Genomic DNA, 25,714 nt, shown 5'->3' on the forward strand with positions numbered 1-25,714 from the left:
GATCTTCAAGCATTAAAATCCATTCCCGTTGTGTCTTGAAATGTAGAATCTTCAACAATTAATATTTCTTATTTGACTGAAGCTGAAGTCATAACGAATATTTTTAAACAAGTGTGTAGAATTTGATGTAAAATGATAAAGAATATACCATGAATTGATTTACGTGAACCCCGACTTAAACAAGTTGAAAAACTTATTCGGGTGTTACCATTTAGTGGTCAATTGTACGGCATATGTACTGTACTGTGCAATCTACTAATAAAAGTTTCAATCAATCACAGACATCTGTGATGTTTTTTCTAAAATACTACAAAAGACTTCACTTCAAAAGAACTGAACATGGTGTGACTTTTATTGAATGTCTTATTATCAGGGCCGCCCCTCCTTATATGCAAATTATGCACTGTGAGTAGGGCCCTGCAGTTAATGACAAAGCACATGTAAATTCTCAATTAATGAGTGACAGGGCGCTTGATGTTAAATTTTGCTGCAAACATATTCCCCTTCCTGCTCCGTCACTGATATGAATACGATGGCAAACTTTCCCAGGGAATTTACATTGGCCCCTATAATCAATATTGCTGGTTAATGGTCTTACTGGTATCAAACCCCAGTCAGAGGTGTGTCAGAAAAATACGACATCCTCGGAAGAACCCACATAAGGGCAAGGAAAACTAACCCCCCCCCCCAGGGGACCGAAAGCAATGGATGTCGAGCGGGTCTAACATGATACTGTGACAGTTCAATCCATAGTGGCTCCAACACAGCCGCGAGAGTTCGGTTCAAAGCGAATCCAAGACAGCAGCGAGAGTTCCGTCCACAGGAAACCATCCCAAGCGGAGTTGGATCAGCATCGTACAGATGTCCCCAACCGATACACAGGCGAGCGGTCCATCCTGGGTCCCGACGAGCGGTCCATCCTGGGTCCCGACTCTGGACAGCCAGTACTTCATCCATGGTCATCGGACCGGACCCCCTCCACAAGGGAGGGGGTGGACAGAAGAGAAAAAGAAAAGAAGCGGCAGATCAACTGGTCTAAAAAGGAGGTCTATTTAAAGGCTACAGTGTACAAATGAGTTTTAAGGTGAGACTTAAATGCTTCTACTGAGGTAGCATCTCGAACTGTTACCGGGAGGGCATTCCAGAGTACTGGAGCCCGAACGGAAAACGCTCTATAGCCCGCAGACTTTTTTTGGGCTTTAGGAATCACTAATAAGCCGGAGTCTTTTGAACGCAGATTTCTTGTTTAATTAGGACAAAGTTGCAAAATAGCCACCACAGATGCCTTTTGCTGCGTCTTCTCTGGCTAAGTAGGGTTGTTTGAGGTGTATTGTGATACAAATTTACGATACAATTGCCAAACTTTATCATCATTCGCTTATGAGCGAAATATGCATTTGTTAAATTGTTTGTGTATGATTGATTGTGTCCACAATTAAATGTATAAATGGGAAACAGGAGGGGCCAAGTTTGGAGGCGCAATAATTGGTATAGGGGAACGTGTTACTGCGTACCCCGTAAAATTTGATCACAACATCCGGTCTTTCACACTAGCATTAGCTTTTAAATAGAGATGGACATATCTTTGTTTCTCTAAGCATGGGAAGGAAGCAAGTGAGTGTGAAGGACATTGCTGTGAAGAAGAAGTGGATGAAGTTCATTTAATTGAAAAAATAAATTACCAAAAACATGACAGTGTGTGTAGCAAGCTAACTTGAAGAAGCAGGTGGAGCGCAGCACTGCAAGTCTGCACCGTACTGAAGGAGAATGAGTGGATAAGGCTAGCCGATTATGTTAAAATGTTAGTATATTAATGTCGGACATTTATTCATGAAAATATGGAGAAACTGCCAATGTTGTGTTTGACGGAGAAGTAGATGGCAGCAAAGACCGTAGAGGCCCACTCTCCAAGGTAAATTTTATAAATTTTTGTTCTATTACTTTATAATAGTAATGGATTTATTTTTTACATAAACAGAAGTAGAATACGAAGAAGTAGTGACTTACGCAGTAAGCTCTGTGTATTTCTGCCGGATTTATTTATCAGTTTTCATTCCGTTTGCTACTTTTGTTTTACCCCTCTTTTGTAATGGAGCTGTTCTTTGCCCTCCATGTCGTGATATGTACGGGTTGCCGTAGTGTCTGTAGTCACAGACGCTCCAGGACATACTTTTGTTTTTTCTAATCACTACTTTAGAGCAGTGGTCCCCAACCACCGGGCCGTGGCCCGATTGGTACCGGGCCGCAGAAGATTTTTTTATAAAAAAAAAAATATTTTTTTTTTTTTTTTTTTAAATTATTTTTATTAAATCAACATAAAAAACACAATATACACTTACAAATAGTGCACCAACCACAAAAAACTCCCTTTTTCATGACAAAAACGTCCCTTTTTCATGACAAAAAAAAAAAGGACACCCACCCCCACAATCAATTAACCAAACATGTTGAATTTGTGCTCCAAACAATTGCATCCTATTTAATTAATTTCAAAGGATGATTCTGTTACAGCCGTACTTTTTTGGCATTATAATTGTTGAATTGCTTTAAAATAATATTTAATGGTAAAAAAAAAAAAAAAAGTTAGCTAATGGAAATTAGTTATCTTACCTAACACATTACCATTTTAGAGAAGCTTTCACTTTGGGACTTGATGATCGGAAGTCAAACACAAATCTTTGCAGGAAACATTTAACATTTTTAAATTGTTGCTTAAAACAATTTCCCAACCGGTTTGAAAACATTTTGATTGCATACAGCCTCTAGTCCAGCAACAAAGAACCTTTGGCTATTTGTTTAGTTGTTTTTTTTTTTGACTCATTGATGGTGACCTCAGATGCTGCACTCACTGTGAAACAAAGAGTTTTTTATTGGAGTTTGTCCCTGCAGGGAGTTTCTGGCCCTTACACAAGCTCTTAGAGCTGTCCTTGTTGCTCCCTCCTGTAGTGGTGGGATTACAGGGTAAAGGTCCATCTGCTGTACTGTAGCAAGCATGGCTGACCTTTGCCCCCAGCGACATTCCTCAGAAAAATGTGTGTGTGCACGCGCATGTGTGTGATAGGCTCCAAACGATTCTGTCACTGCAAGAGGCTAATGGTGTGAATCCAAGAACTGACGTCGTCCACAATTACAGCCAGTCAATACTCACTGTTGGTTAGTTGTCAGCACTAAGGGCCATAAGCTCCCTTTTGCGCTTAGGAGTTTTTTTTAGAAGCTTCAAGTTACGCAGGTTTTCCCTATTTCTTTTCTCCCATCCAGCCTGCGGACTCGCCCACCCACGCATGAGAGAAGGCAGGTTCATTACAAATACAGCTGACTGTCATGACTCTTTTTCTTGGTTGTGTGAAATGTATGGAACTTGGAGTTGTACCAACACAAGTGAATGTCATTAAAAGCCATGAAAAAGGTAACGCTTGAAATTTGAAAAGGCCGCTCAATCCGGGCTGCACTGTAGATGCACGGTGGTGTGTGTGTGTGTGTGTGTATGCACGCTACAACAGCGTCTTCTTCCTGGCTGCACCTGAATAATAATCTGCAGATGAAATGTTGTTTAAGTTAAAGTTAAAGTTAAAGGCCTCCTGAAACCCACTATTACTGACCACGCAGTCTGATAGTTTATACATCCATGATAAAATTTTAACATTGCAACACATACCAATACGGCCTTTTTAGTTTAATAAATTGCAATTTTAAATTTCCCACGAGTTTCTTGTTGAAAACGTCGCGGAATGATGATGCGTAGGCTTGACGTCACGGACTGTAAGGCATTAGCGCTGCACGAAACACGGCTAAAAGTCTTCTCTGTTAATGGCGTGATTACACAGAATTTTGGACATCTGTGTTGCTGAATCTTTTGCAATTTGTTAATTTAATAATGGAGACTATAAAGAACAATGTTGTTGGTGGAAAGCGGTGGATTGCAGCTGTCTTCAGCACCCAGACACAGCCGGTGTTTCTTTTTGTTGTGAAACTTTAACACAGAGCGGTCAAGCAAACATGTTTTCTCTACGTCAACCAGCATGTTTTTGGATGGGGAAATTGTGATGTATATTTTACCGGAGACATCATCGGATTATTCATCGTCCTGCAGCAGCTGTTTGAAAGGCAGCTGTGATCTTGGCTCCTCGGCTTCTCTCTGAGACACTGCGTGTTCACCGCAGCCATCCGACCTCGAGGTATGTCTTTACAATCTTTAAAATCTCACTAAAACACTATTAAAACAATAAGCAGGTAAGGGGATCTTCCAGAATTATCCTAGTAAATGTGTCTAATTACATCTGAAACGCTCACACTGCCGCCGCCCGGAGCAGTCGCTTTTTTTTCTTCTTCTAGTCCTTCACTATCAATATCCTAATTCACAAATCTTTCATCATCGCTCAAATTAATGGGGAAATTGTCGCTTTCTCGGTCCGAATTGCTCTTACTGCTGGAGACTCCCATTAAAAACAATGTGAATATGTGTGGGACTCTGCAACTCGCGACGTCACGCGCACATACTTCCGGTAAAGGCAGGGCTTTTCTATTAGCGACCAAAAGTTGCGAACTTTATCGTCGATGTTCTCTACTAAATCCTTTCATCAAAAATCTGGCAATATCGCGAAATGATCAAGTATGACACACAGAATGGACCTGCTATCCCCGTTTAAATAAGAAAATCTAATTTCAGTAGGCCTTTAAAGTACCAATGATTGTCACACACACACTCGGTGTGGTGAAATTTGTCCTCTGCATTTGACCCATCCCCTTGATCACCCCCTGGGAGGTGAGGGGAGCAGTGGGCAGCAGCGGTGCCGCACCCGGGAGTTATTTATGGTGATTTAATCCCCAATTCCAACCCTTGATGTTTACTTGTTATTGTAACCATCCTGATGTTATTTGTGACGTTAAGAGTTTCGTTGGGTACAAATGTGTGTGAAGTCGTGTTTGTGTGTGTGTGTGTGTGTGTGTGTGTGTTTGTGTATGCATGCTACAACAGCGTTTTCTTCCTGGCTGCACGTGAATAATAATCTGCGGATGAAATGTTGTTTAAGTTAAAGTTCAAGTTAAAGTACCAATGATTGTCACACACACACTAGGTGTGGTGAAATTGGTCCTCTGCATCCGACCCATCCCCTTTATCCCCCCCTGGGAAGTGAGGGGAGCAGTGGGTAGCAGCGGTGTCGCGCCCGGGAATCATTTATGGTGATTTAACCCCCAATTCCAACCCTTGATGTTTACTTGTTATTGTAACCATCCTGATGTTATTTGGGACATTAAGAGTTTCGTTGGGTACAAATGTGTGTGAAGCCGTGTTTGTGTGTGTGTGTGTGTGTGTGTGTGTGTGTGTGTGTGTGTGTGTGTATTGTTGAAGAGTGAAACCTGAGAGTTTGATATTAATTATATAAAAAAAAATAATGGAATCCAATGCGACATTAAAATGCATTTTTTATTATTGTTCTATTAAATATTCGCACATTTCAATTATTACAGTACAGCAAGGCTATTCAACTGGGGGCCCACGGGCCACATCCAGCCCACCAATGTTTTTCATTTGGTCCGCGGAACATCACCCAACATAGGCTTAAGGAAACCACTAGAACTAGGGTTGATCATGTCTGCAGTACTCCCGCCACCCCACAGGGAGCAACAGCGAGGCATATGTGTCACAAGGAGTGGGTAGAAGAAGACTACTCATTCAACCCTGAAAACAGATGTATAAATGAATTGCAAAAATGTGACTTTTAACAACGATTGGACAACAAAGTAGGAATGGTATACCCTAAACAAGTGCTGGAGTCATTGTTTCCTGTCGGACCTTGAAAGTGGTGGACCCGCAACAATGGTAGACATCCACATGTGTAAGCATCATCACAAAATTTGGTCAAATCTTGGTATGTAGATCCATCCATCCATCCATCCATTTTCTACCGCTTGTCCCTTTTTGGGGTCGCGGGGCTGGGGTCCCTGGATATTTTGGATAAATATATTTAATTTGTTTTGTATTGAAATAGCTGACTTCGTAATGTCTTTTGTATTTGTGGTTGTGTTGTTTTTTGTTTAAGAGTAACTCCAGGCGATCAAAGCTTGTTTAATACACATAGTGTTAAATTTGAGCAGTAGAGAGCAGTAACGCTGCACCTTAGGTTTATTTGTGACGGGTCACATACCGCTACATTGTGTGCAATGTTTGGTGTACTGTAGATGTTTAATTTCTATATGCGTGAACATATGCAGTTGTGTGACTGTATTAACATTAAAGATTCTATTTTATTAATTTGAAATACACAATGAACATTATTTATGTAAAATATACAATGTACGCTATACATTTATGATGTTTATTTTACGTTTATCTTTTCAGTCTTCCAATTCTGAATTAAAAGAAAATAAAGAAATACTACAGGGGAAGGAAATCATTCAAAATTAGGGACATCAATACTCAACAAAACTTCTGGAGGTTCTGCTTCTTCATGCCGTTAACTATCTGTCTAGCAGCACACGCTAGAAATGAGTAGCCGGGGTAGAATAATGAATTTATTGACAGTGCAGTGTGAAAGCTGATGTGTTTACTTTGCAATTATGTAAACTAAGTCTCAAAGGAATATAACCACTTCTTTAGGAAACATCCACATTTTGATGTCTGGCCCCTGAGCCCTTGGGCTCTTGAAACGGTGGTCCTTTTCATTATGTAGTTGACTAGCCCTGCAGTTCAGGATGTCCAAACAGGGCCAATATATACAGTGCCCTTCCGCTGTGGTGGCACTCAAGTGACAACAATGTGCATTTAGATTTTGGATAGTTAATAAAGAGTGGCATGATGCTCCTTTTATCTTCATCTCAATGGATGTTTCCAGTTGTCTCAATTAAAGCAATCAGAACAGCGTTGATAGTCTTCTGGAAATATAGTTAATCATTTCATTATGTGTGAAGTACACTGCATCCACACTTCAAGTGCAATATAATGTTTCACCTTTGTGGAGTGCTGGACTTATCGCAGCCTCAGAGGTACGTAAGAAGTACTTAAGTCGAGTGGGAGACTGTCGCGCAGCCAGAATCCGCACAGTTTATCACTTTTTTTTACTTAAGCACATGGGAGAATAAGACCCTGATTGTACTGGAAATGAACAAAACCGGGGCCTTAATACCAATGTAAGTCCTAAAGTGTGAAGATGTCCGACAGTTAACCCTATTTTGTAGAGAGTGGATTATCAAACTGTGGTACACCTACAATGAATAAATATATGAATTAATATGTATATATGGTTCCCCTGGATGACTTTTGATTAGTATTATAACCGGTCCACAGGCCACAGCCGCCGGCTGCTGTTTTGTACGCACCAATATTCCATCAGTGTTGGCGCTAGGAATTTTCCCAGGGACCCCATGAAGTCATAAAAATGGGGTCCCACAGTACATTTTTGGAAACGCACTTTTTTGTAACCGTTTTGAAAACAAATGATACATACATACATACATTATCGTGATACATGTATCGTATCTCACATTCTATATTGTGTTTTGTAAAAAGGTTGTAATAAACGTTACTTAATCCATTAAAAAAAAAAATACATATTTAAATGTATTCACTTATAAACATGCATTCACTTCCTCTTTCCTTCATGGATCTAAACCATGGGTCTTAGATACACGGCCCTGAAGGAATAGATAAAGTACTATCTAATCTAATCTATCTAAATATGATTGGTACTGAGTGAATTAGATCAATATTTTTATTTTCACAAAATCTTTGTTATTGTTAACCCATGAAAATAGGTATTTTCCCCACTTCATATAATGTATCCGCCTGCAGTGGCCATTTGGTTTTGTTTTATTTTTTTTGTGAGTGATAAAAATGTTGTGGGGAAAATAACTCCGTTTCCATATGAGTTGGGAAATTATGTTAAATGTAAATTCAAACGGAATACAATGATTTGCAAATCCTTTTCAACCCATATTCAATTGAATGCACTACAAAGACAAGGTATTTGTTGTTCAAACTCATAATTTTTTTTTCCTAATAATGATTAACGTAGAATTTCATGGCTGCAAAATGTGCCAAAGTAGTTGGGAAAGGGCATGTTCACCACTGTTACATCACCTTTTATTTTAACAACACTCAATAAACATTTAGTAACTGAGGAAATGATTTACCATGAATTGATTAACGTGGACCCCGACTTAAACAAGTTCAAAAACTTTATTCGGGTGTTACCATTTAGTGGTCGATTGTACGGAATATGTACTGAACTGTGCAATCTTCTAATAAAAGTATCAATCAAACAAATTGTTAAAGCTTTGAAAGTGTAATTCTTTCCCAATCTTGTTTTATGTAGCGCTTCAGTTGTTCAACAGTCCGGGGTCTCCGCTGTTGTATTTTACGCTTCATAATGCGCCAAACATTTTCGATGGAAGACAGGTCTGGACTGCAGGCGAGCAAGGAAAGTACCCGCACTCTTTTTTTACAAAGCCACCCTGTTGTAACATGTGCTGAATGTGGCTTGGCATTGTCTTCCTGAAATAAGCAGGGGCATGCATGAAAAAGACGGCGCTTGGATGGCAGCATATGTTGTTCCAAAACCTGTATGTACCTTTTAGCATTAATGGTGCCTTCACAGATGTGTAAGTTAGCCATGTCTTGGGCACTCATGCACCCGCATACCATCACAAATGCTGGCATTTGAACTTTGCTTCGATAACAGTCTGGATGGTTCGCTTCCCCTTTGGTCCGGATGTCACGATGTCGAATGTTTCCAAAAACAATTTGAAATGTGGACTTGTCAGACCACAGAACACTTTTCCACTTTGCATCAGACCATCTTAGATGATCTCGGGCCTAGAAAAGCCGGCGGTGTTTCTGGATGTTGTTGATAAATGGCTTTCGCTTTGCACAGTAGAGCTTTAACTTGCACTCACAGATGTAGCGACGAACTGTATTCAATGACAGCGGTTTTCTGAAGTGTTCCTTAGCCTATGTGGTGATATCCTTTAGAGATTGATGTCGGTTTTTGAAACAGTGCCGTCTGAGGGATGGAAGGTCACGATCATTCAATTTTGGTTTGCGGCCATGCTGTTTATGTGGAGTGATTTCTCCAGATTCTCTAAACCTTTTGATGATATAATGGACCGTATATGTTTGACTATTTGCTCACGCCGTTGTGTACAAAGGGGTGTACCTGTCACCACCTGCTGCCATCTTGTGGTTAATAAACTCAGTTTCCCTTGTTGGTGCAGCAGACCTGTCTCTTACGTTTGGTCTTCCTCAGAGTTCCTGTGTTTCCTGTGGGCGGAGCTGCAAGACGTGCACAGCAGTATCTTATTTCACCAGCACTATTTTAGCAGCACCTGCCCAGCTGGATGGCACTCGGCTATTCCACTCCTTGACTGTGTTTGGATGAAGACTCCTAGACTCCTTGTATTTTTGGCTCATACCTGCTTGACTATTCCCTGTGCCATCCAGCGTGGTATGTACCTTGTAGTTTCCACGTCTTGCAACTTCAACCCTAGTTTTAGTTAGTTTGTAGTTTAGCTTTAGTTCTTTTTATCACGGTGCCTTTTTGTGTTCTCCTTTTTCGCACCGTCGCTTTTTGTTACATTGAAGGTTTGGATTATTGTTGCATATACTTTCCTTTTTGTGAAGTAAAGAACAATTTACTCTCAATTCCATCTGCATCATTGGGTTCCTCTGTTCCACTGCTAATTGAATTGTGATAGTACTTTGCCCCATCCTTTCTTGTGAAAAACTGAGCATTTTTGGAGAAGCTGTTTTTATACCCAATCATGGCGCCCACCTGTTCCCAATTAGCCTGCACACCTGTGGGATGTTCCAAATAAGTGTTTGCTGAGAATTCCTCAACTTTATCAGTATTTATTGCCACCTTTCCCAACTTCTTTGTCACGTGTTGCTGGCATCAAATTCTAAAGTTAATGATTATTTGCAAAAAAAAAAATGTTTATCAGTTTGAACATCATGTTGTCTTTGTAGCATATTCAACTGAATATGGGTTGAAAATGATTTGCAAATCATTGTATTCCGTTTATATTTACATTTAACACAATGTTCCAACTCATATGGAAATGGGGTTTGTACAAAACACAAATATCCACTGCACAAAATGCTGGTTGTCAGGGGGTTAAACTTAGTACATGTTGTGGAAATGCATATTTTTGTCATTATGGTGATTGTTCATTACAATGTAGCTCAATCAGCAGCTCAGTGATTTAGTCTTAATGGCTTTCTGTGCTGCTCTGCTATGCTTTCGCTTCAACCCTCTTGCATTTTTCCACCTATTGTATGACATATTATGAAGACAACTGTTAGCTTTTTGGGAGCCAGAACACCCAGAACTGACAGTCAGCGGTGATTTGTTTAACTTCTTCTAATCAGAGAGAGTACGACGTGCCAGCAATCCGTCATTCGGCAAACAAAGATGCACTGAAACCGTAAGCATGTGTCACTGGACTAAATCCACCAGGTCTCAAGGCAGTTCTCTCCAGTTGTAAAGACCTTGCCTTTGGCCCTCATCAAGAGGAGCAATTCACATTAGTTCGACGCCTGCCCCCATTGTTGAGTGTTTTTTTTTCTCTGTGTTAAAGAGTTCTGCAATATAGTGCTATATTTATAGAAGTAACTCCAACACACTACAGTTGTCTCTTGCTTATTTCGGGTAATTTTTTCCAGACTTGACTGTGGTCAAAGAAATATCCCCAAAGAATGATTATTATGAACAAATCTAATATTTCCATAGTTAAAGCACAAAAAATGTTTACCACCTTCTGAATATGTTTTTCACATACCGTATTTTCCGGACCATAGTGTGCACCGGATCATAAGTCAATAGTCAGGTCTATTTTCAAACAAAAGGCGCATTAAAGGGTCATATTTGTGTTTATTTTTTCTGAATGTGAAACACTTCCTTGTGGTTTACATAACATGTAATGGTGGTTCTTCGGTCAAAATGTTGCATGGATTAAGTTTTACAGATAATTATCACGCCGCTTTCTGGTTGTGAGGAGGCGTGGCTGGCGGACCTGCAGCGAGGCGGCGTAATAAATGTCAGGTGCGTGGATCGCCTGGCTGGGCACAATTGTATAATCTCCTTTCACTGAATAAAATCAATCAATCAATCAATGTTTACTTATATAGCCCTAAATCACTAGTGTCTCAAAGGGCTGCAAAAACCACTACGACATCCTCGGTAGGCCCACATAAGGGCAAGGAAAATCACACCCAGTGGGACATTGGTGACAATAATGACCCAGTGGGACGTCGGTGACAATGATGACTATGAGAACCTTGGAGAGGAGGAAAGCAATGGATGTCGAGCGGGTCTAACATGATACTGTGAAAGTTCAATCTATAATGGATCCAACACAGTCGCGAGAGTCCAGTCCAAAGCGGATCCAACACAGCAGCGAGAGTCCCATTCACAGCGGAGCCAGCAGGAAACCATCCCAAGCGGAGGCGGATCAGCAGCGCAGAGATGTCCCCAGCCGATACACAGGCAAGTAGTACATGGCCACCGGATCGGACCGGACCCCTTCCACAAGGGAGAGTGGGACATAGAAGAAAAAGAAAAAAAACAGCAGATCAACTGGTCTAAAAAGGGAGTCTATTTAAAGGCTAGAGTATACAAATGAGTTTTAAGGTGAGACTTAAATGCTTCTACTGAGGTGGCATCTCGAACTGTTACCGGGAGGGCATTCCAGAGTACTGGAGCCCGAAATGAAAAAGCTCTATAGCCCGCAGACTTTTTTTGGGCTTTGGGAATCATTAATAAGCCGGAATCCTTTGAACGCAGATTTCTTGCCGGGACATATGGTACAATAATATCGGCAAGATAGGATGGAGCTAGACCGTGAAGTATTTTATACGTAAGTAGTAAAACCTTAAAGTCACATCTTAAGTGCACAGGAAGCCAGTGCAGGTGAGCCAGTACAGGCGTAATGTGATCAAACTTTCTTGTTCTTGTCAAAAGTCTAGCAGCCGCATTTTGTACCAACTGTAATCTTTTAATGCTAGACATGGGGAGACCCGAAAATAATACGTTACAGTAATCGAGGCGAGACGTAACAAACGCATGGATAATGATCTCAGCGTCTTTAGTGGACAGAATGGAGCGAATTTTAGCGATATTACGGAGATGAAAGAAGGCCGTTTTAGTAACGCTTTTAATGTGTGCCTCAAAGGAGAGAGTTGGGTCAAAGATAACACCCAGATTCTTTACCGTGTCGCCTTGTTTAATTGTTTGGTTGTCAAATGTTAGAGTTGTATTATTAAATAGAGTTCGGTGTCTAGCAGGACCGATAATCAGCATTTCCGTTTTTTTGGCGTTGAGTTGCAAAAAGTTAGCGGACATCCATTGTTTAATTTCATTAAGACACGCCTCCAGCTGACTACAATCCGGCGTGTTGGTCAGCTTTAGGGGCATGTAGAGTTGGGTGTTATCAGCATAACAGTGAAAGCTAACACCGTATTTGCGTATGATGTCACCTAGCGGCAGCATCTAGATGCTGAAGAGTGCAGGGCCAAGGACCGAACCCTGGGGAACTCCACACGTTACCTTAACGTAGTCCGAGGTCACATTGTTATGGGAGACACACTGCATCCTATCAGTAAGATAAGAGTTAAACCAAGACAGGGCTAAGTCTGACATACCAATTCGTGTTTTGATACGTTCTAATAAAATATTATGATCGACAGTATCAAAAGCAGCGCTAAGATCGAGGAGCAGCAACATAGATGACGCATCAGAATCCATCGTTAGCAATAGATCATTAGTCATTTTTGCGAGGGCTGTCTCCGTGGAGTGGTTTGCCCTGAAACCGGATTAAAAGGTTTCACATAGATTGTTAGACGCTAAGTGTTCATTTAACTGCTCCGCAACAATTTTTTCGAGGATTTTTGAAATAAAGGGAAGGTGAGACACCAGTCGGTAGTTTACCATGAGGTCAGGATCGAGGTTAGGTCTTTTAAGAAGAGGATGAATAACCACTTTTTTGATTGCAAGGGGAACAGTGCCCGAGGAAAGTGATAAGTTTATAATATTTAGCACTGATGGACCTAATAATACAAAGAGCTCCTTGATCAGTTTCCCAGGAAGAGGGTCAAGTAAACATGTTGTTTGTTTTATTCCATTTACACGTTGTAACAAGTCCTCTAATGTTATTTCCTCAAAACGAGAGAAACTATTTTGGAGGGCAGTATCCGCCGTATATACAATCGTGTCAGTGTTAATAGAACCCTGTTGTAGCTGGGACGCATTGTCTTTAATCTCCTTTCTAATGACTTCAATTTTCTTACTAAAGAATTGTATAAAGTCATCAGCTGAGTGGGTTGAGCTACTGGAAGGGGTCCCTTGTTGGGTTAGCGATGCTACCGTACTTAACAAAAATTTAGGATCGTTTTTATTACGGTGGATAAGATTTGAGTAATATTTAGCTTTAGCTAAGGTAAGCATGCGTTTATAAGTTATTAAACCATCACTCCATGCTTGATGGTGCACCTCAAGTTTAGTTGTGCGCCATTTGCGTTCCAGCTTTCTACATAATAATTTCTGAGCTCTAGTTTCTTCTGTAAACCACGGGGTGCGCTTTTTTGGAGCCTTTTTTAACTTTAGCGGTGCTATGTTATCAATGGTTTCGCGCAGGGCGTCGTTAAAGTTGTTAGTGAGGTTATCAATAGAGCCCACATTTTTTGGGAATGGTGCCATTACCGAGGGCAGTAGGTCAGCAAGAGTTGTCGTTGTGGTCGTATTAATGTTGCGGCTGCTATAGGAGTTATTATTATTATTAGTTTGACGAACATGCGTCTGAACCTCGAATTTTATAAGGTAATGATCGGACAATACTTTAGTATACGGGAGTATCGTAACTTTGGAAACGGTGATACCCCTGACAAGCACTAGGTCTATCGTATTACCGTTGCGATGCGTGGGTTCATTTATTATTTGTGTGAGACCACAGCTATCAATTATAGTCTGGAGCGCTACGCACGGTGGGTCCGATGGGGTATTCATATGGATATTAAAGTCCCCCATTATGATTATATTATCGGCGTGTGTCACTAGATCAGCAACGAACTCTGAGAATTCATTGATAAAGTCCGAACAGGGCCCTGGGGGGCGGTAGATAACAGCCAGGTGTAGAGGCAGCGGTGTGACAGCCCTCATAGTAAGCACCTCAAACGATTTACATTTATTATTTATGTTAGGACTAAGGTTAAAGGTTTCGTTGTATATTAGTGCGACCCCCCCACCCCTTTTAAGCGGACGGGCAATTCGCGCATGTGTAAAGTTAGGAGGACATGCCTCATTCTGCGCAAAAAAGTCGTTTGGTTTAAGCCAGGTTTCGCTGAGACCGATGACGTTAAGATTGTTGTCTCTGATAATATCATTAACTAACAACGTTTTGGGAGACAATGATGTTATGTTTAAAAAACCTATATTATAGGTAGTGGGCTGTTTTAGGGATTTTTGATCAAATTATCCGTAGTAGCAATATTAATAATATTGTGTTTATTATGCCCAGTGCATTTAGTATAATTACGACCATATCTAGGAATTGATACGACGGGAATTTTCCGATTGTTTGATTGTTGCTTTGATTAACTGCACGCATCATGGTTAGCCACCTCAGTAACGGGCAGCAGAAGGACGGGGAAAACCGACAAGTGCAGAGAGAGAGCAACGAAGAGAGCGACAGAGAGCCAGACGCAGACGACGACGCCAGAGAGCTGAAATACAACTGGAGGAGCAAGCAGTGGGGAGAAAAGCTGAAAATTGACCCAACGTGCACAAAGGCTTATTGAAAAATAAAGCAAAGTCCCAACCTACTCGACGTCATGTCACTCTTTGGTGGTCAGTTGAACACGGACAGTGAGAAATTGTCACACTGATGCGCCGGTCTTATTTATGTGGCTCACCTTCAGCAGCGTCTTCTCCCCGTCATCTTTGTTGTAGCGGTGTTGCGTACAAGAACGGGAGTGGAAGAAGTGTCAAAAGATGACGCTAACTGTTTTAATGACCTTCAGACTTTACTTAAATCAATAACGGAGCAGCATCTCCTCGTCCGTGGCTCACTAGTGCAACAACAACGCCGGAAATGTGTCCCGTCCTGGAACTCTAATAATTTAAGATCCTTGGGTGAATAATGTAAACTCACTTCACCGGTATATTTTTGCGCTTTCATGGCGAGTTCACTGAAATATATAAGTATGAACTTTACGCGTATTCCCTTTGGGGTCGCGGGAGGCGCTGGTGCTTATCTCAGCTACAATCGGGCAGAAGGTGAGTACACCCTGGACAAGTCACCAACTCATCGCAGGGCAACTTTACACTACTTTATAATAGAAATGGCCACAGCGGAGGATGAATGTCACATAACAAGAAGATAGGGGAAAAGAAGAAGCATATGGACTAAAGTGGACGACTACAAAAGCGGACGAGCTTACATTTTCAGGACTTATGCAGATCCCAAATAGAGATCAGCGGGTACCAGAAGGTAAGACAAGTGCTTTTGCATATTGTGAAACAAAATGCCAGATAATATGTCCTAACTTATACAAGTACTATAATAATACTCCTATTGTGGTGCGGCTTCATTGCTTTCAAAAGTCGTACAAAAACATTTTGTTAGATTTTTGAGCGCCGTATGTAATGCTCTGTTTTTTCAATGGAACGTGTATACAATTTTGGTGTTTTTTACTTGAGTCATATTGCAATCTACAAATATCTCTTATGTGTGACTGCCATCACCCGTTTCGTTCAGCAGTGCCTCTTCCAAGTGCACACACTCACACACCAGTCAAATTCCTCAAACCGACAAGACATTTTTATTCTATATAATTAGTACTTGGGAAAAGTATAGACATTAAAAATATATATGTGCTCTGTCAAACCACCAGTGGCAATATAAGCTAGCCGGTGCTGTTGTTGATATACTATTATATTATATCTCAATCAATCATCAATGTTTATTTATATAGCCCTAAATCACAAGTGTCTCAAAGGGTTGCACAAACCACAACGACGTCCGCGGTACAGAGCCCACATAAGGGCAAGGAAAAACTCACCCCAGTGGGACGTCGATGTGTTTTGAAAAAATTAAGCATGAGCAAATTGCTTTAACTTGTTCAATTACCTTTTTTTTTTAAACCTCGTCCTCGAAAGGTCTCTCCACCAGACAGCGAGCTCAAACACTTCCGTCATCTCCAACCTTGAGAAAGTGAGTGTTTTCCACATCCGAAACGTGATCCAAAGTTTTGTGCTGTCCAAAATTGACAAGTCAAAATACACCATATCCCACATGGACGGAGCTTTTTTTTTTTCCAGACGACACCGCAGCCTGTCTTTGCTGGACTTGATATTCTTCATATTGTTCTCTTTTATCCCACTCTCGCACTTTATCTCTTGTTCAAACATTCCACAAGGCATGATGGGATTCTGGAAAAAAACTAAATTGGGGTGAGGGTCGGATTGTTGGTCAGAGGAGACCAAGGGAATGTAACTCACTTTGAGTCTTTTTGCCTAAAAGTTTCTCACAAAAACTGTTTTTCAAACCATAACAACCCAGAGTCCTTTTAAGTATAACAAAGACCAAGTAAACCGCATACAATATATTTGTGATGTTTTTATTCCAATATACTACTAATTGATGTGCGATGTTACATTACATATAGGGTATGTTTTATTGGACATGCTAAATAAACAAAAGTGCTTTAGCGTACACGTTTTTGGGACACAAGCTGTCTATCAGATAATTGTAATGTTTTAGGTTGTGAGCTAAAATTCCCCATTGCTCGTTTGTGTAGGAAATAATCAACTGAAACATGGTGCCGGTATAACCTAGCACAAGTTTGTAGTACAGTAGGGATGGGATTCATTCATATGGCTCTTGTCCCGTGAGAGGAAGGTGAGGGGTTAATCATTTTTCAATGCTGTCTGCTAAAAATGGTGGAAAGTGCCACTACACATAGTAACGGAAGCTGTGGTCAAAGTTGAAATCGCCACAAAACACAATTTAAAATATCCAACGTTCTACTACTGTCAATGGCTAAAGGACAGCGTATGTCCCAAATTCGTCCCGTTTTATGTGTCAGGTAAACTATGGGACCATATGAATTCCTTTCCTACTGTTGGCTGGGACAAGCGGTAGGAAATGGATGGATGGATGGACATACAGTTAGAGACTTAAACAACTATCAGGTTCTCAATAGTACAGTATTTCAATTAAGGACACATAAATATGTTTGATGAAATGAACCAAGTCAAAGTTTCAATAATAAGGTTGTTTGAATCGTATTTGCCCCTTGCAAAAATGCATCACTAGTTTTTAAGACAGGGAATTGCTTAACCCTCAGTAGATTTATTGATGATAATAATTGTAATTATGATGTATAATTGCTAACTGATAATAATCTCACATTAAAAAAAGCCAACCCTCTACCTCACACTATGAATGAAGTAAATGGACACTTGGCATACAGTACAGGCCAAAAGTTTGGACGCACTTTCTGCATTTTCTTTATTTTCATGACTATTTACATTGTACATAGTCACTGAAGGCATCAAAACTATGAATGAACACATGTGGAGTTACGTACTTAACAAAAAAAGGTGATATTGAGAGACGGAGCCGACGAGCCAACAGCGGGCGAGGACAAACAGCGGTCCTGACCAAAATGGCGGCCAGAAGGCGGAGCATGCAGCAGAGCGGAGAGGCGGGGCACGCTTGGAGCGACACTGCAGCCATCCGAGTCAGGTGCGTACACAACACACCAGCTCTCAATCCCTGCATCTTCTGCTGCAGCATAAAAGGGGAGAGGGAGGAGCAATCGTGGCAGAAGTAGGAGAGGAAACGACAACCGGCAACAAAGACCACGAGAGCGACGAGAGCGACCCAGAGCGAGATGCCACCCCGCGGAAGACGCAGCCACCAGCCACCGAAAGGTGCGCCGCGACGAGCAGGAAAGGAGAGCGTGCTATAATTGGCACGATCGACTGGCAAGAAAACTTGTTTGTTGAAAGAATAAATGGGAGTCAAACCTGCTATCATGCGTCTTGCATCGATGGTCACTGCGACCAACACGATGACGGCTGGAGACCTGTCACAGGTGAAATAACAGAAAACATGTTGGTAGAAAATGGATGGATGGATGTTTTATATTAGAGTTTCTTAAAAATAGCCACCCTTTGCTCTGATTACTGCTTTGCACACTCTTGGCGTTCTCTTGATGAGCTTCAAGCACACCTGTAAAGTGAAAACCATTTCAGGTTCTTCTTCTTGAAACTCACACTCTGGCTAATGTTGTCATTTTTTTGGAGGTAAAAACACAACAACCAAAAAACAGAACTTATCAAAGAATTAAACAACACCAAATAAATTAGGAAATTGGTTCTTAAACTCTTTTCAGCAAGTACCACCTCAGAAAACACCTGGCTCTCCGAGTACCCCCACAATGAATAGCACTAAAATATAGAAACGTAGCTAAAGTTTTCATTAAAAACCAGGCAGAGGTTTTATTTACAAAGTATAGTTAATATTTGGCCACTGTGACATTACACTCAGTTTAAACGGTAACACTGTGTTTGAATATTTAATTAAGTGATTCTTTAGCGTACCACTACATGTGTAACCAGTGTTCTTTTCCTCTGCGTTGTGTGTAGGATTTAATAAACACGACCGACACCAGGGGTTGCTGCTCAGCTTCACTTTACTTGTGGAAATGCATCTGAAGATACAGGAAATACAAACTTAGTCAATATTTTTCTGCCAATTTTCCAGCCCCTCACGTTGATATATCCCTTTCACATTCCAATGACTAAAACAATACAGACTTCTGTAGACAAAGAAAAAGTGGTATACAGAATATACATTGAAAAGTACTAGCTGATCAAAACATGACAATGAATAAACAAAGGACTCTTAAACATACATGAATTCTCCACAATATTTTATTAGTAATAACAGTATTATTAATGATTGCCATATAACTTAATTTACTGCTAATTGGTTCCACCAAGACTTGAACTTGGATCACTGGATTCAAAGTCCAGAGTGCTAACCATTACACCATGGAACCTTTGTATAAACCACAATTTTCTTGCAGTAATGAGTACTTAATTGGATATAACGGATTTGTTTGACATTTGTTCATGAAAATGGTAGTAATTTAAAATGTTGGTTAAAAGTTTACCACAACATTTCAGATCGTGTCCCCTAAATTCACATTTCGTGAGATTAGTAGGGCAAACATGTATGCAGGGCTTGTTGGTCTAGTCCAGTGATTCTCAACCTTTTTTCAGTGAACATTTTTTTAATTCAAGTACCCCCTAATAAGAGCAAAGCATTTTTGGTTGAAAAAAGAGATAAAGATGTAAAAAACAGCACTATGACATCAGTTTCTCATTTTATTAAATTGTATAACTGTGCAAAACATTGCTAATTTCTAGTGGTCTTTCTTGAACTATTTGGAAAAAAAGATATAAAAAATAACTCAAAACTTGTTGAAAAATAAACAAGTGATTCAATTATAAATAAGGATTTCTACACATAGAATTAATCATCAACTTAAAGTGCCCTCTTTGGGGATTGTAATAGAGATCCATCTGGATTCATCAACTTGATTCTAAACATTTCTTCACAAAAAAAGAAATCTTTAACATCAATATTTATGGAACATGTCCACAAAAAAAATCTAGCTGTCAACACTGAATATTGCATTGTTGCATTTCTTTTCACAGTTTATGAACTTACATCCATATTTTTTTTAGGTATTATTCAATAAATATCTTTATAAAGGATTTTTGAATTGTTGGTATTTTTAGAATATTAAAAAAAAACTTACGTACCCCTTGGCATACCTTCAAGTACCCCCAGGAGTACACATATTTCCATTTGAGAATCACTGGTCTAGTCGTATGGTTCTCGCTTGGGGTGCGAGAGATCTCAGGTTCAATTCCCGGGCAAGCCCTCTTGCTTATGAGTCCTAAACAAAACTGAATTCCTCATACACACAGTTGTTTTACATTTGTGATTTAAGACTTGATTTTAACAATTTTTTTAAACATAATATACTCAAGGGATCAGTAACAATGGTACCTAGATTAATGACCACAGTTTGTTTTAGGACTGAGCTTAGGTCATCTATGTCTGAAAATGTCAGTGAAACTAGATATTTTTTAAACAGCAATAAGGTAACCAAGTTTCAGATTGTGTCCCCTATTAAAATCTCATATTTCATGAAATTTGTTGGACAATCTTGTTTCAGGACGTGGTATATATAAACATATATTTATATATATGTAGTAATGGCAGTAACAAGCTAGATGTAGCTAAGCTACATAGCTCCACGACATTTTCCAGTAGCTTGGCGGTTACTTAGCACATTTTTTTACGAGTAACTTTTCGTGGAGCTTAGCTACTTTTAAACTCATGTAGCGAGGTAGCTTACATCAAAGCTACGTAGAGAGAAAATGAGAGAGAGAACGTACAGAGAAAATACAATGACCTGGATGATTGATAACATCCATACGAAAATCCATGATGATTGGCTAAGGTTAGGGTGAAACATTACAGACGGGCTAATCAGAGGCAAGATAAATTCGTAAGCTAAGTCCAAACAGACATGCACTCATGTCACCTGATGGCGAGAGAGTCTGAGACAGAGGGACGCTTCAAGCTGACGACTCTCCCGCAGGTTAGATTTTTGACTGTGAACTTCATTTTTAACTTGTATCTCCTTTTTTCAGACATCACACACTCGAGGGATCCATAACGTATTATTTTGGGGTCTCCCCATGTCTAGCATTAAAAGATTACAGTTGGTACAAAATGCGGCTGCTAGACTTTTGACAAGAACAAGAACGTTTGATCACATTACGCCTGTACTGGCTCACCTGCACTGGCTTCCTGTACACTTAAGATGTGACTTTAAGGTTTTACTACTTACTTATAAAATACTACACGGTCTAGCTGCATCCTATCTTGCCGATTGTATTGTACCATATGTCCGGCAATAAATCTGCGTTGAAAGGACTCCGGCTTATTAGTGATTCCCAAAGCCCAAAAAACGTCTGCGGGCTATAGAGCGTTTTCATTTCGGGCTCCAATACTACTCTGGAATGCCCTCCCGGTAACAGTTCGAGATGCCACCTTATTAGAAGCATTTAAGTCTCACCTTAAAACTCATTTGTATACTCTAGCCTTTAAATAGACTCTCTTTTTAGACCAGTTGATCTGCCGTTTCTTTTCTTTTTCTCCTATGTCCCACTCTCCCTTGTGGAGGGGGTCCAGTCCGATCCGGTGGCCATGTACTGCTTGCCTGTGTATCGGCTGGGGACATCTCCGCGCTGCTGATCCGCCTCCGCTTGGGATGGTTTCCTGCTGGCTCCGCTGTGAACGGGACTTTCGCTGCTGTGTTGGATCCTCTTTGGACTGGACTCTCACGGCTGTGTTGGATCCATTATGGATTGAACTTTCACAGTATCATGTTAGACCCGCTCAAAATCCATTGCTTTCGTCCTCTCCAAGGTTCTCATAGTCATCATTGTCACCGACGTCCCACTGGGTCATCATTGTCACCGACGTCCCACTGGGTATGAGTTTTCCTTGCCCTTATGTGGGCCTACCGAGGATGTCGTAGTGGTTTGTGTTGTGGTTTATGCAGCTTTTTGAGACACTAGTGATTTAGGGCTATATAAGTAAACATTGATTGATTGATTGATAATAATGCCACTTAAAGACTGCAAGATGGTTCCACCAAAATTTGAACTTGGATCACTGGATTCAAAGTCCAGACTGCTAACCATTACACCTTGGAACCTGCGTAAACTCAGGTAAAAGAAAGTGATCCAACATTAAACAGTATTAATGACATTTAAAAGATTCTCATTGACACCTTGATACAAATGATTACTTGTGTATGGCCCCTTGCCTGCGAGAGGCAATTATGAGAGGTATAGGTTATTCTCGCTTAACAAGTGGCTGGCTTGTTGATGTAGAGAACAGGGACTTACGTTCATTGATAATTGGCCCTCTTTCTGGGGCAAACCGGGTTTGCTTAAGAGGGACCTCCTTCCTTCTAACTGGGAAGGCACCATCAGTCTATCTAGAAACATAGATTACTGGTTAAGTCACACTTCTTTCTTTCTTTCTTTTCTTTTCTTAGTTTATTTCGAACATGACATACATACAACATTATACATCAGCCGATTTCATCATTTCACAATACACAATACATCATGTCCAAAAAACACTTGACTAACTACACTAGAGCAAGCTCGGACACAGGCAATTACGGTGTCTGCTAGTCCTGCATCTTAAATTGGCCTAAAAGTACAATGTTCTATTGCCATTTCACATTGTGCTCTTTTATGTTCATAAAGTCCTGTGTTTAGTCACAAATTGTTCCTTCTTACACAATGTTGTGTTTACATTTGTGACTTTAAAAGTGGTTTTGACCATTTTTTCAGAAATCACACACTCAAGGGATTAATAAAAACATATGTAATTATTATTACTGAGTACCATATTAACTAATTTAATGCAAATTGGTTCCACCAAGACTTGAACTTGGATCACAAGATTCAAAGTCCAGAGTGCTAACCATTATACCATGGAACCTGCATCTCCAGAGGTTGAAAAAAGTGATCCAACAGTAAACAGTATTGATGACATTTGATTAAATCTCATTAACACCTTGAGTGTAAGTTGTCAGGAAAATGGAGGGAAACATTTAAATCAAGTCTAAAGTAAATAGAAGACTTGTGACTGTGTGTACGAGGGGAAAAGTCATGACTGAAAACAGGAATTACAATTTTAACACAAGGACTTGTCCAAGACCAACAAACCCTGCAACACGATTACCCAACAAACCTCCTAAAATGTGAGATTTTAATATGGAACACAACCTGAAATTGTGTTACACTTTGAACTAAAATTTAAATTCACTACCATTTTTGTGAATTAAATAAATAAGGGTTTACAAGATCAGTTCTAGAACAGATATAGCTTGTGAATTAAGAAAAAAACTATTAGATTTTGTAGATTTTCATTGATCCCTTGATTATGTGCCCTCTGGAAAAGTGAAATAAAAATTTAAAACCAAGTCTAAAGTCACAAATGTAACAAGTGTGTGTACGAAAGACAGATCCATGATTGAAAACAGGATTTATGAACATATAGGGGACACAATCTGAAAGTGGGTTAAAACTTTGCACTTTTAACCTCACCCATTTTTCAGGCATGAAGTATTCAAAGGGCGTTAAAAAATGTTGGTTAAAAGTGTGACAACAATTCAGATCATGTCCCCTATTAAAATTTCACATTTCATAAGATTTGTTGGGCAAACATGTTGGCGGGGTTGTTGAACTTGGACAAGCACTTGCGTTTATAATTCCTGTTTTCAGTCATGACCTGTCCCCTCGTACACACAGTCACAAGTCTTGTCTTTTTTTTTCTTTGGACTTGATTTGAACGTTTCCTTCCATTTTCCTGACAACTTACACTCAAAGTGTCAATGGAAGTCTATTAAAATCAATCAAGTACTGAGTACTGCAGGATGACTTGGTTTTTTGCTTGAGATACAGGTCCAATGGTGTAATGGTTAGCACTCTGGACTCTGAATCCAGTGAGCCAAGTTCAAGTCTTGGTGGAACCATTAAAGTGTTCAGTATTACCTCTCTTTGAGTATTGTTTCATGAAAAAAGGAGTGATTCCAAATTTGGCTTAAAAGTACAGTGTTGTAGTCCAGCTTCAAATGACGCTCCTTATATATTTTTAAGTCCTGTTTTTAGTCACAACTTTTTCCCTCGGACACACACTTCTCCCGTCCAAAGGCAAAACCCAGTAACTAAATTTTGGTCAAAACTGAGCTGATAATAATTTTGGAGTTCTTAGGTGATATGCTTACATTAGTATATGCCATATTGTAATTTGTTCCGTAAGTAAGCTGTTACGCGCATGGCAGGACCTAGCAACTACCACATACCCGCGTAGATACAACAGAAAAACCTAGTATCTCAAGGGACCAATTGGAGCTTCTTTGTCGGTCGCCTTATTGTCTTTAATGAGACATTTGCACGAATGGGGGCCGACGGTCAACCTGATTATGTGATATTATGGCACGAGGGGATATTTGGAAGATTGGCCCAGGACGTTGCAAGCGCCTTCATTGAATGTATTGTTCTTGATTCTTCCCCTTGCATACTCTTTTGGGCAGATAACTGTGGAGGTCAAAATAAAAACTGGACACTGTACACGGCTCTTGCCCAATGTACAAACGCAGAATGGGGCCCACTGTAAATTGGGATAAAATATCTGGAGAAAGGGCAGTTTCAATCCATGGCTCAATCGGCAAGAAAATGAAAGCTCAAGAAAACATCTATACGTTTGATGACTTTGTAGATCTTTGTAAGATAGCATCAAGATAGATTGGTTTTCCTTTGTTTTCTTAAAATCAGCTAGAAGTGAGTTACCAGGTTTTGCCTTTGGATGGGAGACTTGTCTTTACATTTGTGACTTTAAACATTTCCCTCACTTTTTTATACAGCACACATTCAAGATATCAGTAAATACAGTATGTCTGAAATTAAATACAGTTGTGTCTCAACTTACAAGCTCTATTTGTTCAAGGACTGAGGTCGTAAACCCTCGGTTTATTTATGCATGAAAACCCTTAGTTCTTTTATGAATGAACATGTCAGTGAATCTAAATAAGTATAAAAGTGAAATAATGTAATTAAGTTTCAGATTGTGTCCCCTATTAAAAGCTTACATTTTATGAGATTTTTTGGGAAATCTTGATCCAGGGTGAGTTGGCGATGTCTTTTGTGTTTCCCTTATGGTGTGAGAGTCCCTGGGTTCAAATTCTTAACAAGCTCTTAGTCCTGTTTTGAGTTATTACTTTCTCCCCTCATACACTTAGATTTATTCTTCCTTTTTGTCTTTAAATTTTGACATTTAAGTCGTAGTTCTATATACTTGGCCATATCAATAATGCAAATTGGGGCTTCACGGTGGCAGAGGGGTTAGTGCGTCTGCCTCACAATACGAAGTTCCTGTAGTCGTGGGTTCAAATCCAGGCTCAGGATCTTTCTGTGTGGAGTTTGCATGTTCTCCCCGTGAATGCATGGGTTCCCTCCGGGTACTCTGACTTCCTCCCACTTCCAAAAACATGCACCTGGGGATAGGTTGATTGGCAACACTAAATTGGCCCTAGTGTTTGAATGTGAGTGTGAATGTTGTCTGTCTATCTGTGTTGGCCCTGCGATGAGGTGGCGACTTGTCCAGGGTGTACCCCGCCTTCCGCCCGATTGTAGCTGAAATAGGCGCCAGCGCCCCCCGCGACCCCAAAAGGGAATAAGCGGTAGAAAATGGATGGATGGGTTCCACCAAGACTTGAACTTGGATCACTGGATTCAGAGTCCAGAGTGCTAACCATTACACCATGGAACCTGCAATTCACACATATAAGAAAGTGATCCATTAGTAAACAGTATTGATGAAGTTTACTAGATTTTCATTGACACTTTGAGTCTAAGTTGTCAGGAAAATGGAGGTAAATGTTTAAATCAAGTCTAAAGTAACAAAAACCAAAACTCGTGACTGTGTGTATGAGGGGGAAAATCATGACTGAAAACAGGAACTATAAACACAAGTGCTCCTCCTTATTTTTTTTTTTACTTTAGACTTGATTTAAACGTTTCTCTCAAAGTGTCAATGAGATTTAATCAAATTT

At 40.1% G+C, this 25,714-nt stretch overlaps 3 non-coding genes across 3 annotated transcripts; 1 reads left to right on the top strand and 2 right to left on the bottom strand.

Moving 5' to 3' along the window:
* Positions 1-18,985: 18,985 nt before the first annotated feature.
* On the bottom strand, positions 18,986-19,057 carry trnaq-uug (transfer RNA glutamine (anticodon UUG)). The gene has a single exon. It is a non-coding gene; the product is annotated as a tRNA-Gln (tRNA).
* Positions 19,058-23,563: 4,506 nt separating this feature from the next.
* Positions 23,564-23,635, top strand: trnaq-cug (transfer RNA glutamine (anticodon CUG)). The gene has a single exon. It is a non-coding gene; the product is annotated as a tRNA-Gln (tRNA).
* Positions 23,636-25,359: 1,724 nt separating this feature from the next.
* Positions 25,360-25,431, bottom strand: trnaq-cug (transfer RNA glutamine (anticodon CUG)). Its single transcript has one exon. It is a non-coding gene; the product is annotated as a tRNA-Gln (tRNA).
* Positions 25,432-25,714: the final 283 nt, after the last annotated feature.

This window comes from Nerophis ophidion, linkage group LG04 (assembly GCF_033978795.1).
Source record: "Nerophis ophidion isolate RoL-2023_Sa linkage group LG04, RoL_Noph_v1.0, whole genome shotgun sequence".
NCBI classification, from domain to species: domain Eukaryota; kingdom Metazoa; phylum Chordata; class Actinopteri; order Syngnathiformes; family Syngnathidae; genus Nerophis; species Nerophis ophidion.